Source organism: Ambystoma mexicanum, chromosome 9, assembly GCF_040938575.1.
Source record: "Ambystoma mexicanum isolate Mex_15411 chromosome 9, UKY_AmexF1_1, whole genome shotgun sequence".
In the NCBI taxonomy this organism is placed as follows: domain Eukaryota; kingdom Metazoa; phylum Chordata; class Amphibia; order Caudata; family Ambystomatidae; genus Ambystoma; species Ambystoma mexicanum.
The window spans coordinates 953,553,295-953,567,972 of record NC_090931.1 but is presented as its reverse complement, the minus strand read 5'-3'; the positions used below and the strand labels follow the sequence as shown (position 1 = coordinate 953,567,972).

Sequence of the window (14,678 nt, the reverse complement as noted above, 5' to 3'; positions counted from 1 at the left end):
ATGTTTTGTTGTGTGTTCACATAAAACATTTAACATCGCCATTTTCTCTTGGCCAGTATGATGTGATTAGCCTGCGTCCTGGGCAAGTTGTCTCAGGGAAGACTTGACATTTTTGGCTATGAAATGGGAGCCCACTGTTGGACCATATTGTTTCCAAGGTGATGTGTGCGGTGAACACCTTTTTAAGAATCCTCATGACTGCCTGCAATGTTGTTGAGTGTGTGAACTCTACTGCCTTGTACATAGAGCTCCTGTCTAGCAAGCATAGGAAGTGATGGAAGTGCCGACGGGACGCTCAGGTCTTCTGCCCGTGTTACCTGCCTGTTGGTGGTGCAGCAATCAGGAGAGCTCTGTCCAGCTTTGCCACTATTTGGCACCGCAGGCATTTCTCACCTCATCCTCCAAATTTTTGTATTTTTTTTATTTTGCATTTTAAAGCGCTCACACAGCCTGCGGGCATCGAGGTGCTGTTACAGGAATTAATTTTTTTTTTGTTGCATAATTATTTTTATTTTTTTTGCCTTAGTTGGGGGGGGGGGGGGGGGTTCTTTGTAACAGCAAGGACATGTCCATTTCGCACTTGTTTCCCCACTCTCCTGGTCGTCTACGGACAAATGGATTTGTGTGGGAGTTTCAGGTTTTGACTTGGTTAATTCTGTGCGTTTGAAAATGTGTTAGGGGGAATTCGGGTGCACCTCCTGGTGCAGGCAGACAGTACATCAAACCGACAGCCACCCACATGAAGGTACTCTCCTCTCTTATCAGCCCCTCCACCGCACTGCTGACAAATACGCAGTCTTTTTTTATTTTATCCTGGTCATCTATAAGGTGCAAATACACAAGACGCGTCATGGCACGTGGCAAAATTAATATTTGACTCAAGGCGTGGGTGAAGAGCCAGGTATTTGCCAGGCATGGAGAAAGTTAGCAGGGTCACCGAAGCGGGGGTGAAACATTTTAGAGGTTGGCACTTGTTGACAGGGATTGGTGAGGCTGGAACCCCGCTTCACATCATGGAAAATCTACACCACTGATATGTGCCTTTGAAACCTCTGGATCTGCTTCAGGAGTGACCTGCACTTGCTTTTAGATTGTCCATGATGGGAAGTGGGGTTCCAGCCCTCTGGATTTATCCTGCTGCACTTCAACTACGTTGTTTCATAAACGAGTCAATGAATGATCAGCTAGGTATGCACATATCAAAAATAATCGTGTCGGCCCCATTTTCATAAATGTTATACTCCATATCCAATTGTTTACTTGACCAGATGGATATCAGATGCCAGCTTGTTCTTTTTTTTTGAGTCGATACTTGCCCTGATGAAGGCTTGGCCCTTGAAGTAACCATGGGCATGTAAAGCCGAAACTAGAGTCTTCCGACTTTAGTTCCCTATTCTACTTGATCATTGGGTTTAACGTGAAGAACTATTTTGCATTGAGCAACACACAAGTGTGGCTTAAGGTGTAAAAATCTAATAGGGACTTTATTTTAGTTTACTTTTTGGGCTTTGATGTACTGCTTTTCCGGTGTATGGCTGTGGTTTCTTTTTACTAGCCTTCTTGGCATCACGGGTTGGGCTTGGTTTTCTCTGACAAACACACATTGTTTTGGTTGTTGCCTCTGACGAATAATGTCCAAGCATATGCTCGGTTGTGCATTTTAAATTTGAATTTCTTTGTTAGGCTTGGTCTTGAATACGATATTGTGTGAATATCAACTATTAAATGTTGTCACATTGTTCATTTGATTTCTCTCACATTCATTGGACTTTTCTCTTTGTGTGTTCCCAACATTTTGAGTGCATGTGTAAAAAATTAAATAGGAGTTAACATACATCCCCAGAATCCACTTATCCACATACAGTGGAAAATAGAACATTAGACCACATCACTGTCCAACACAAATTTGTGTTTTCAAAACTTATGAGGGCCTAACTTGGTTTCTCTGAAGTACTTTAAACTAACAGACAAGTCCCAGCTTTTCACTTTGAGTCCTACTTAGTGAGTCAGATCCTCGCTTCAGCTAAAATGACCCTTGTGAAGTCCTCGCAAGTACAGAGCTGAGCGAGGGCGAGTTCGCGTTATGTGATATTCTTAGGTTTCCCTCTCCCAGTCATTTTCTGTATAAACAATTAATCAGGGCGACACCAGTTGTACAAGAAGACACACAATTGGACACGTATAACAGAAATATATTATTGTGCATTACATATAGGCGAAAACGTCACCAGAGGTAAGTAAGCCCAATACATTCCCTATGAGAAAAGCATATACATCACTTTACACATAAGTTGACACATTTAATGACTGTCTGGTGACTAACAATATACATCACCTTTGTACAGGGTTTAATATTTGTGTAGAACTCAACATAAGATTTAGTGTCCATTGTCTGTGGCGGACACAAATATTCATAAACAGTCAACACGTCTGTTTCGGCATATAGCAGTTCATATCGCTATTGCTACCAATGGCCTTCATCAGGACCAGGAATGATTATCCGGGCTCTTCACAACCTTTCCTATGGTGTGACTCGTGCTTCTACATTGTTGCACAGCATTTCGCAAAAAAGCCACGCTTCTGGCTGCAGCCACGTTGTCCTTTAAATTGGACTGTGTATTCTAATACTTCAGTTGTCCTAGTTGTGCCCCAATTTTGTGATTTGTTAAATCAGGTGGCTATGATGACATAGGGGTCCACTCTGGTCTCTGGACATGCTTTAGATAGTCCTGGGTACTTCCAAGTTAGGATCTTCCCTTGTCCTGCTTCCCTGTCTCCCAGTCTTGTCATGTCATGCCATGCTTGCAATGCTTTTGATCTTCCAGTCAGAAGATTCTTTGCATAGCAGAAGAGCTTTGCTCTCACGAGGGCCCTCACGCTATCCCATCCGATGTCTCCTCCAATTTCCAGCATCTCATCCTTTTATGCAGCTGCTCGTAGCTGGACATTCTTTGCGTACCTCGTGGATTATCTGCATTATCTCTAGTTTTCTATGTGCCACAGGACTATATGTGGAGTGCAGCCTTGCGACGACCAGCTACACGAGGTGCTGCTCTTCCAGTCTCAATTCCCAAAGATGACTGCAGTGCCTGCAGCCCGAGCATATTTGGCCTACTCTAATCTCAGCCACTTTTAGTGTCTCAACAGCAGGGTCCTCCAGTGCCTCTCCACTTATGAGATCAAAGCTCTGGGGTATCTACAAGACTGTTGCAAAAAAACACAATCAAAGCTGCAGGTGAGAAGCCATTGGTTTTTGCCGACCAACCCACCACTGCAAACCTCCCAATCAGGTGATTTGTTCCACCTATACAATTTATCCTGAAAATCAATAGCCGTCTCTTCAGGTCGAGTCGCAAACAAAGCTTCTACCTCTGCTGGCCTCTCGGGTGGCCAAGGTAACACCAGACGCCACACCACCAGGAAAAACAGAGAATGGGGATTCCCAGAGGGAATCCCAGAACTCAGCACTTCCCATGCTGCACTCCCAGACTCTGGAACAATGACCAGACACAGATCTGCCCCTTCTCTCCTGTGGTAAGGAAGGAACTGCAGAGGCTGCTTTCCAGGAAACGCATCTTTGTATGTCGATTGGCGAGTGACAGGCTTCCCCTTTGTACAACTCCCCCACCAATCGACGTATGTGCTCACACACCTCCTTGACAGCACGGTGTTGCTTGGCAGCGAGGTTTGCATTGCAGACACTTCTACACTTACACCTGTTGCGTGTGCTTCCTTGTGCCAGATCGCATGCAACATGTGTAATAACTTCAACCAGAAGATCTCCATTTACACTGTGGTGTAATGTATATTGCCATTATTCTCGGATTAAATCTGTGGTCTTCAAAAGAGCCATTCCACGCCTTCCAAAATGAAAGCCACTTGTACACAATGATAGTCAAACCTTTTTTTTTTTTTTAAATGTAACAGTACCCTCACGTACCTCGAACAGGATGCAGCGTGGGGTCATTCAGCAAACTGCTTCCTCTGGAATAAACAGCAGGAATGAAGATGCAGAGTCTCACATATCGGTCTAAAAGGAAGGAAAGAAAGGGAATGAAAACCACTTTAGTTTTGTTTCATTCAAAGTCTGAGAAGGAAGCAGGACATTCTCTGAGAAATTAAAAGGACCCAAAAAAGGTCATTCTAAGTGCTATGGCCAGTATGGGTAGAACATAAGGGTCTGTTCCAAAACCTTGCGGACGTCCACCCCAAGAAATGACGTTTCAGTGGATCCCCCAGGCCCCCACTAACAAAAGGGTACACTGAACAAAAGAACGCATGCACTCTCTCGATTTCAATGAGTCGCTTGTTGCGAATATTAATAACTGCGTGCTGTAATGCAAGCACACAAAAGCTAGGGAAGGGGGGAGTCATGTGAGAGGGAACGCACCCAGTAAAACCCTAGAGTGTTTGCAGAGTGAGGCAAGCCCGTGTAACTGTGGGGTTACTGTTCTCTGCGATCATGAGGGCAGCGTGCCTCTGCCGAGGCTCCAGGCCACGCTGTTAATGCCAGTCAAATAATGAACGAGAGAAATCAATAAAAGCCAAACACTGGGCAAGACCCTTTACAAGGGGGCCGACAGCGCGGCGCGCATATTAAGATGAAGTGTCATGGTCCCCCAGGAATTATTCTCCCCAGGACTAAGGAAACAGCTTTGAATGTACTTCCTTCCGGTGTCCTTGGATTCACTTTTCTGAGATTTGAACCCCAAGAATATACTTCATTTATTTTAGACCCCTCAGCCGTCGAGCACACGAGGATAGCAAGTTAGTAAGGGGCTGTGTGGCTCTCTGGGGAGAGCGCGCTAAGGGGAGAACCACCGTTATTGAGCGCGTCGAGTTTCGAGTCGGTGCCAGACCTGTGCAGTGTACAATGTATTTATAACGAGTTACTTCAGACTTTGGAAGAAACCTGGAATAAAAAATCATAATCAATACAAAATGAAAAAAAAAAAGATTCTCCTGCAGAGAATAATGTAAAGCGAGATACCTTGTTGTAACCTACTCAGGAGGTTTTCATTCAGGTTTTAGCTTTCAATGCCATACCAGAGGGCGGGGGAGGGGGGAAATGGGGTTATGGGCTTCAGGTACAAGCCCCTACCTTGGTAACCTGCCCTAGCATCTGAGTGGGAAACACCAGCAGCTCAGCTTTCCTCTTAGCAGGGGTATCACTACATATTATCCCCACCAAAAATATCGTCTGGAGCGGCCATGGGTGATATTTTTTGGGGGGCAATAATTTTTGGGTTTTTTGGGAGCGGGGGTTGCATGGGTGTCCCCCGCTCTTTTAAAAATAACTGAGGGTTGCTGGGGTGTCCCCCGCAGGTTCCATGCCGTAATATCACAGCAAAAATATGGCGATATTTTTGCGGGGATATTAACACATGGAACCTTTAGCATGTTCATGGTTAGTCCACACAGATGGCACAAGGAACACTCCAAATCTCAGAGGCGGTGCAAGGGTTTTTATTGTTATTTTGGGGGGCCTAGAACCGTCCCCCTCTGTCTTGACTTGTGTAGCACCGCCTCTCTGACCCGGGCATCCCTGACCCAGCTTAGTATACACAGAAAGTTGACAACTACGGTCTAATTTTCTCTAAGGGGATGAGGAATTAAAGGTAGATTTGCCTTCTCGAACTAACTCCCTCAGGGATTTCATGAACTTTCTCTACTCTAACCTGTTTGTGTTCCATTGTGATTTTGGTGTATTGTGCCTTTCAGACACCTTCTAAGTTTCAATCTTCTCTTTTACACTACTCTCTTCTCATCCTTGTGTTTTTCTCTCTATGCTCCCACTCCACTCCTCCCGCCTTACTCTCTTCCTCTGTCCACCCATGTCTTTCACTTTTTATAGGTCTCCCTTCCGCCCTTTGTTACTACTACTCCTCCTCCTCGACCAAGACTACTCACGCCTCCACACTTCTACTCGCTCCTCCCTCCAAAATACTCCTCCCTCATTTCACTCAGTACCATCCACTTCAAAGTCACCCCTTACACTAATATTTCTAACCTCACTTACCACACCAATACACGCACACACATGCACTCGCATAGCAGTAGCACTTTCACTCTCGAGCCAATATCTCACATTGTCCAAATATCGACTCCACACTCCGTCGCTCTTCCACCCTCCTGCTGGTCTCTTGGTCGTCCTACACCTCTGACCTCACATTAATAACCAACACTTGCTACTTCCTGCTGTATCTTTTTATTCCCCACATCTTCTCTGCTGACATTGGTTTTCTATCCCTGGCCATACATCCCCAGTCTTCCCCACCCGGGACGTGTTGAAATAGATGAGTCAAACAGCGGATTAAGTCCCGCCCACTTTCTGCACGTATCCACCACAAAAAAATTGCAGAGAAGGTAATTGTTCATGTTTGTGTTTCAGGGACGGATTCTGGGTGCCCCTGAGGGAAGTACAACGGGGAAGATGGTTTGACATTCATTTCTTTTGTCCCTCGTGATCCAGGGACTGTCAAAGGTATTGCATGTGCTCCCAAGTCTTGCCTGCAGCACTTTGCGTTCCTTCTGTGGTCCGCATAGAGATGTAGCTTCTCTCTGGGGTTCTCCCTCTTCTCGACAGGATTGGTTTACGGCTGGAGCATTGCACTGCATGGGCGCTGCAGCCTCCCTTTCAATTCTGTGGGTTTCTCTGGTTGTGCGGCTGATCGTGGCTGCTGCTTGATGGTGGTCGGATGCCAGCCCTCTCGTCAGAAATGAAAGCTCTGGATCATGATTATGCATTGATGCTTATTTTTGGTATTTTGTTCAGATGGTGTGATTCGACTGAAGAGGGATGGTTGAATCCTACCCCTGCTCCCCCTCCCATAAAACACATGGCCCGGAAGAAGAACCACAGATACCACGATCGCCCATACCATTTCGGACCGATTCCTAGTGCTCCTATAATAGACAAGTATGTCAAGAGGTACCACTCAGCCAACCCTATAGCCCAGGAGCAGTGAAAACGTTACCTAGAGTGGATGAGGAGCCTCAAACTGCAACTAAGGAGACTTCAATTGACAGTATCAATTAAAGCGCCAAGAAGGTATGCTACTGACATCATTAGACACTACGACATAGCAGCATTAGACACAAAACGCACGTGCCATCCGCACATCAGGACACAAAACACGCACCCGAATGCATGAAGAACACATGCGGAAAAGTTGTATAATTTAGAGGACATATACATACTACCTTTGCTTTATCATTTTTGTCATTAGCTTAACCGCAGCAAAGCAGAAACTGCAAGAATCAAGCGATCCTGTGCAAGCTTGCAGATGCTTATATGCAAATAACCTTCTGGAACTGCAGGAGCACCTTTGGGACCGGACAGAACCAATGTATTACTAACATATGGAGAACTATAAAATAACATGAATATGTAGAAGCCATACCATGGCTTGGGAGAATCACAGTAGGCCGCAAATATCTCTGTAAGAGATAAAATAAGCTGAATTCAGACTGAACAGGAGAGCAACCATGTGGGGCAGAGCCGGCTGCCAAGGCCACCAAGATACAAATGAAATTCCATTCCCTGAACGGCAGTAACACCAGCTGCAATAAATACAAATAAATGCACATAATTCAGAGTAATTCAGAGCTCCAGGAGCCCAAGACACGGCCTCTGAACACGTGACTCGACAGGCTGGATAATGAATGGAAACCAGCACTGGGAAAGAGAAGCTTGCAACACGCCAACAGACAGAAATTGCAACAAAGTCGTTACAGCAAGAGACGAGTGTTGCATGATGTGAACAGGTACTCTCATAGACTTTGGTGGTGCACACCAGTTACAATGCACACACATAATTGTGCTTATTACGGTAATGAGAAGAAACATCTCGAGCTGAGAATCATTTCGGATCCCAGTACTGGGGACGTCAGCTCTAGCCAACCACAGTTCAGTATCTTAGGGGTGGGTAGCAATGGGCGAGAACCAATGATAAGACCCTCACACTGCAACATTGTTTCATGTTAGCATTATTGGGATGGGCCAGGCCGGACAACTGACATGGGAGAGCCAGTAAATTAACATGTAGGGTCTGTTATAGGGGGACCATCACTCAACGCCCAATCCAAGATGGTGATAGGTTTTCTAAGAGGGGCCCAGGTAGTGATGTCCTTATGATGTAATGTGCCCACAAAAATGGCCAGCGAGCCAGAAATCGCTGAGACGTTCTAGGATTTTCTGTCTTTCTGGGTCTACGTTCCTTTTGGGGGGAGGGGGGAGGTGTTGGGCCTTCCGCAAGTCCGTGAACTTCTAGCAGCCCTCAAACCTACCTCGGATTTTGTCCCAACAAGGTGGTAGCCAGAGGATGGTTGCTTGCGCCAGCCCAGCACTAAGCCGACCACTTCGCTGCTGAACCTGAGAGGCTGTCGGACCCTCACGTGTATTTCGAGGAGAACGGGAAACGTGTACCTGTTTAAAGGATGTCGGGAGCCGTTTGCAAATCATCCCACACCCCGCCCGAGATCAGCGAGTTGTCCAGGCAGACCAAGACAGGGAGGCGAGCGCCTTGACGGGGAAGCCGGCAGCCGAGCAGCATCAGTGCAGCACAGAACGTAAGTATTGATCCAGTCTGACAGCAATTGTGGGTGTGACGGAGGGTGTGGAGTACCGGGAGGTATTGTGTAGTATTAGCGTGTATTTTCAGAGTATTGTCTAGTACCCTTTTCTATGTTTAGGTCACATTCGGTCTTAGAGGGCTTGGATGACGAGAGTTTATGAATAAAGTATTCCTGTGGGTTGGGCGTTTTAGCTTGGGTCATAGATGATGGTATTCCCATCAGAGTTAGCTGGAGCTATCCTAGATTGTGGAAGGTAAATTGACTGGTTAAGTCCCCTGGAGAGAGGCGTTTCACACATTAGGTGACACAACAGGTGCAGTTCGATCGCCAGAGAATTTGGTATACTCTGCCTGGAGAACAGGAAGACAGTTGTTGGGGGGGGGCTTTGTGTGGGATATGGGGCAATGGGCTATTCTGTGCACGTGCAATATTCAATTTACCTAGGTTGTGTTGTTAACGTCCCCCTTAGGTTTGCACATAGGACACAGAGTTTTAAGACAGTGAGGAGTTAGTGTGAGAATTTGGGATTGGCAGGCAAGGTGAATCAGTGGTGGTGCGTGGAAAGCGCATGCGCAGGATTGTGGTGGTGTGCTTGAGGAGGCAGCGATTGTGAAGGAGGGGCGGTGCGTGGAGCACACCTGGTAAGATGCAGAGCCAGAGAGGCTCGTAGAAAATGGAACAGCAGATTATCGAGCGCCTGAACTTGGTCAGGTAAAGGAGCTATTACCATGTATCAAGGGAACAGTGGGGGTCACTCCGCTTCAGCATTTGGGTAAGACACTTCCACCTTATAAAAAAGAAAATTTGTAAATATAGCATAGAATGGTCCAAAAGTACAGATGGTAAATTACCAAAACCATGCCTGCCTTGTGGCAGTTTCTCCAAAGATGTGCAGCAAATGCTATGAACACACATACAGGGCACTTATAAGGGGAAGAAATTGACGAAACGTATGGCTATAATTGAGTTATGGCACATGTTTCAGGAGGGAGAGGGGGAAATGGCGAAGCATCAGTGGATGCTAAGGCAGCATGAGGAGAAGGAAGAGGGGTCTCACCCTTCCGCACATCCCCTAGACCCTCCAAGTGTAGTATCTGATGACACAGATGATGAACAGGGGATGTACGCAATTAGTGAACTGATGGCAGCAGAGGGGTACTCAAATCCGACATACAAACCACCACCATACACTAAACAAGACAAGTCGAAAGGTGCAGGGCAGCAAGCTGCTGATGCAGGAGCGAGTGTGGAGGGGCTAGAGCATGCAAAGTAAGAATATGAGGGCATAAGCACAAAAGAGTGGATAGCAGCACAGGTACTCCAAAAACTTAAAGGGAAAAACAACTGGGGAGGCAGAAAGGACAACAGAGGTAATAGAAAGCCTGAAGAGGGACAGAGACACGTCAGACTGGGCAGAACTAATGGAAGAGGAAGATAAAAGGGAGAAGGACAGGGAAGTGAGGTTAGAACGTGAGGACAGAGGGAGGAGAAGAGAGGAAAAGCTGGAGTGCGAAGTCAGGGTGCATAGAAGGGAAGAGGAAAGAACATTTGGAAAGGGAACGTGAAGAAAGAATAGAGAAGGAGATGAGGGAGAGAAATATAGAGAAGGCAGAGAGGTGGAGGGAGATAGAGCAAGAAAAACACAAGTTAGCCTAGAGGGAACAGAGAAAGTTGCAGTTGGACAGACTAGCGGGAGAACAAGCACGTAAGGAGGAAGATGAGCGAGCAAAAAGAGCGGTAAAGACACAAGTAGCAATGGACGGGGAAAGGAACAAACGTGAGGAAAAAGACAAGTAGAACCAGATAGCACAAATTCACGAGGCAGGGGTGCAGCAGCAGACAGTTGAACAGGCCTGGGGCCTGGGCAGGAGACAGCAAATACAATCTATCAGACATTGATCTTAGCATGAAACCCAACACAGATTTGCTATCAAGGAGATTATGTTTTGCAGATGACTTTTGTAGTAACATGGACACAGGATCTGACAAGGTCGGCGGGCACAGTGTTGACGAGAGGGGGGAGCAAAGCAGACCCCACTCCACTGGGACAGACGAATGGGCATCATCGGAGTGTAGGCTGACCAGATGGGGAGAAGGAGGGGACGATGCAGAAGAACAAGCAGAGCAAGCACGCCACACATAACGCATAGGTCAACAGACTTACAGATCTCCCAGGATGTTATGTGGGAAGAAACAGTGCTAGCATGTTCAAGGGGACGATTGTCTGGGGTTTATAACTAAGGCAAACACGTACCTACCCCAGAACCAGTAGAGATATTCACAGACATTGAAGATGAGATAGGGCCTATACAAATTAGACAGTACCGAAGAGAGGGCAGCATACTCACAGATGCCATTTCTAGAGAGGGGAGGGGGGAGACCTCAGTATGTACCTTGGAAACACACAGATGATGAGAAAGTGAAGTGCAGGTTACCATCATTGAGCGCAGGAGCTGAGAAATTGATTTATGGGGAAACTGAAAGCGGGTCATAGACTGGAAGTGGGTGACGTAAAGGGATTATTAGTTTCGATACTAGATGACGCAGCTGCTGACATATGGCAGGCAGGGGTCCCAGTGGTGACGATACAGAAGGGTTTACCAGAGCCAGTACAAAAGTGTTTGAAAAAAATTGATGACAGGCCTTCAGATAAGGCCTTTTTATGCATTAAAATATTGTAAATACAACAGTTTATTATTATTTTCCTGTGTACATTTAAACACAAGTTTAGATCAGAGGGTAGTCAACGGTCATGTTACTTGACAGAAACCAGAGCATTTCTTTTGATTTTTATCTACATGATGTAATTCAAGCCATGGATAAAAGCCTCTGAAACAAAAATATATTTCTCTGAAGCCTTTCAAAAAAGGAAACTGCACACCAATGGTTTTCTTCCCTTTCCGCTTCTGCTGTGGTGTGTGTGATACAAACAGAAGCACTGTGCATATTTATTTTCCTAGCATTTCAGGATTATAGAATTAATAAGATGGAAAACTAAGATGTAGTTGAGAATTAATAGTTTGTAGTGAAAGCAAACCACTGCTGCACAATTGTATTTTTCAGAGTTCCGGTGCTGTGTGCATAATCATGCAGAGGCAGATCATTTTTACACTTATAATTTAATTTACACTCCAACTATAAAAACAGTGTGCAAAATGATGACTATGCGGGGTCTAATTTACATCCATTCAGCCTTGCAGTCACTGGGGTACATTATTATAAATGGCCAGTGGCAGCAGAGTCTTCGCTCAAGGGTGAGCATCATTACACCAATCGCAGGTGTCCTAGCCTCTCAAATCTTCAAGACTAAAATTATAACATCCAAAACCTGACTCTCCAGGAAGAGCAAGCTCTATTCAAAAGTCAACAAATGAAAGTTACATATGTAATTGAAATAGAAACTCCGCAAAACCTGTCCCTGTGATAATTCAGATAGGTATTTAACTTTATGTACATGGTTCGTCCAACATCTAGGTACTGTGATTATTATACCTCAGTCGATACTCAGTTAACCGACCTCTGAAGGATGTTAGCCAATAAGATAGTTCAGCCAGTTGAGTACTCGTTGCTGCAATCTGTGCATGATCTGTAGGTTGCAGGTTCAAATCCCGGCAAGGCCAACTCAGCCTTTCATCCTTTCGAGGTTGATAAAGGAGTACCAACACGGTTTGGTAATAATTGTTATAAATATGTTTGATGTACAAAGCTTTGCCAAAAGCACCATATAAATAACCATTTGACCACGAGATTAGGTATAGAATTTAGCATGGAGTCCTTGCCTCTCTGCACTGTTATATCATAACATTGGCATACCATCAGGTAGTAATAGCTCCAGGAAATGAGGTCTTTCATTAAACATCGAAAGACAATTCTGCTATCGAACCTCAAACACACAATACAATTCAGGGTTGCTTTACTGTGTAATTGGCTAGGTTTTTGTGTTTTCAACATTTTAATATATACAGGAGATCAAATAGCCAGACATTAGAGAAATAATGAAAGGTGTATTCTGTCACAATGCAGAAAGCTGCAGCATAGTAATGATTTCCATACAGTTTTTGCACAAGTCGGCAGGATGTCGCATACATTTTACTATCTTGCAAAGGAGAAGTCATTTTTAGTCTCGTAAAATCAAATTTACTCTCAAAGTTTAAAAATGGGGAGTAAAACACTCCCACCTCAAAATCTTATCTGGAGCACTGATTGGTGGGGATGGAAGCAATGGGATGGCCATAAAACAGCTCACAATAGTACACCACTGTAGACTATGGCAGGAAAAGGTTAAGCAAAAGGCAGAAGATAGAAAAGCAGATGAGGCCAAGCTAGTGCAAAAGAAGCGATCAAAGTACGCAATGGAAGGGGCGGTCATACCCAGCCCCACCCCACAAGCACCAGCACAACAGCAGCGGTCCCAATAAAAACAACCTTTTGCACCGCCCATGGGAGGATACATGGGGTGGGCAGCCTACAGCAGGGATTCCGAGGAAGGGGAGGATTCAAAGCGGGCGTGGCTTCGGGCCACATCACAATCAAGGGGGGTTCCCAGGAGGATTTTGGAACTATGGCCAACAGATGCAACCGAACCCAGGGGCCTTTTCAGGGGGTCTCCAAGGACAAGGAATAGAACCGCCGCAGTGCTGGACCTGTGGGCAGCTAGGACACATTTCCAGAACTTGCCGATTTAGAGGGGCAGCACAGAATTGGGGGAGGGGCGATCAGGGGCAGCAGCATTTTCAAGGGGGGCAGAAAGATTATGCTCAGGACCAACTGCAACAAGGGCAGATACAAGGCCTGTATCAGCAGATGCCACAAGCACAAACACAAGCACCAGCACAGATAGAGACATAGGCACCACAAAGGCAGCACCACTACCACAGTATTTGCAAGCACCACAGATCAGGGGGAACACGGACAGCTAGCACAATTACAGGAGGATGACACACCTGAACACATGGCAACAATGCCAGCTAGACGACTGGGAGGACCATGGTAGGGAACAACCCCTTTACAGGAAATGGGTTATCAATGTATCCTCAATAGGACAGCCCACAGATGAACTTGAAGTGTCCCATCCTGTCAATCACACCCAACCCTGTGGAGGAACCTCACATAGGGGTGGCAATTGGCAATAGGTGACAAAACTTTTTTTCCTTTCTTGTTGACATTGGGGCGACTAGCTCATGCATTAGGGAAGGGACATTTGTATTTGGTATTTATAACACACACAGAACAGTATAGCGAGGCAGATGACAACAACAGTTGATAGAAAACACAGCTAAGCACATACAGGACCCCATATAGTAAGGCCTTTTTTATCTGAACAGTTGCGCTGTCAAGCGATGCCATGAACACTCAAGGATTCTCTGGGGCTCAGAAAGTGGTTCCTTTTACTGATAACATCTCCTTATATATACGACTTATCACTACCTTTACTTTATTCTCGACAGACACCTGTAAACATCTTGGGACGAGACATCATGAGTAGATTAAACATGACCATTTCATTCACAGACAAGAGCATAGTGTGCTAAACACCAGCCATCCGCATGTTGAATGTAAAACAGATGGTCCAGGCATATTGTGGACACAAGGTACAGAGAGGGGTGCCAGTGGACCCCGAGATGTTTCAATATGGGACAGACATTGCTGTTGCATGGATGCCAGGCATTACAGGAAAGGTGTGGAGAGTACCAAACAAGTATCTGTTCAGGCCAGAGACACCACTGGATGAGCCAGAGCGAACAATAGTTTCCATAGAGATAGAGGCAGTATTGGCAAGAGAGGATTGGATTGCAGTGCATGCAACAAATGACACGTGGAGGGCATGGACATGGAGAGCAATTATTGCAGTTGCGGAAAGGTGCAGGCTAACAACAGTGACAGATGATGACATTTTTGGAGAAGAACGACTGGAACTGGAGATGTTTGTAATGAGTAACCTTCTGGTTACAGATTCATTACAGAGAGGTGCCACAGAGAATGGAGATGGCGCTAGAGGCGCTGCCCACATTATGGGAAGAGGGTATGGCCAAGGAACCAAACAGCTTATGGACCACAAGTCCTTATGACGTGCGGTGCATAAAGAGCATAGGGGTAGTAAA

At 45.7% G+C, this 14,678-nt stretch overlaps 1 protein-coding gene across 6 annotated transcripts in view; it reads right to left on the bottom strand.

The window, feature by feature from the left end:
• WIPF1 (WAS/WASL interacting protein family member 1) overlaps nucleotides 1–14,678 on the bottom strand; it is a 906,211-nt gene that overhangs the window by 757,080 nt on the left and 134,453 nt on the right. For 4 of the 6 annotated variants that reach the window (XM_069616149.1, XM_069616153.1, XM_069616147.1 and 1 more), the window contains exon 2: nucleotides 3,941–4,030. The exons of the other annotated variants lie outside the window; for them this stretch is intronic. The gene's annotated coding sequence lies outside the window, so the exon portion shown is untranslated. The remainder of the gene's footprint in view (nucleotides 1–3,940; nucleotides 4,031–14,678) is intronic. 6 annotated transcript variants of the gene reach the window in all.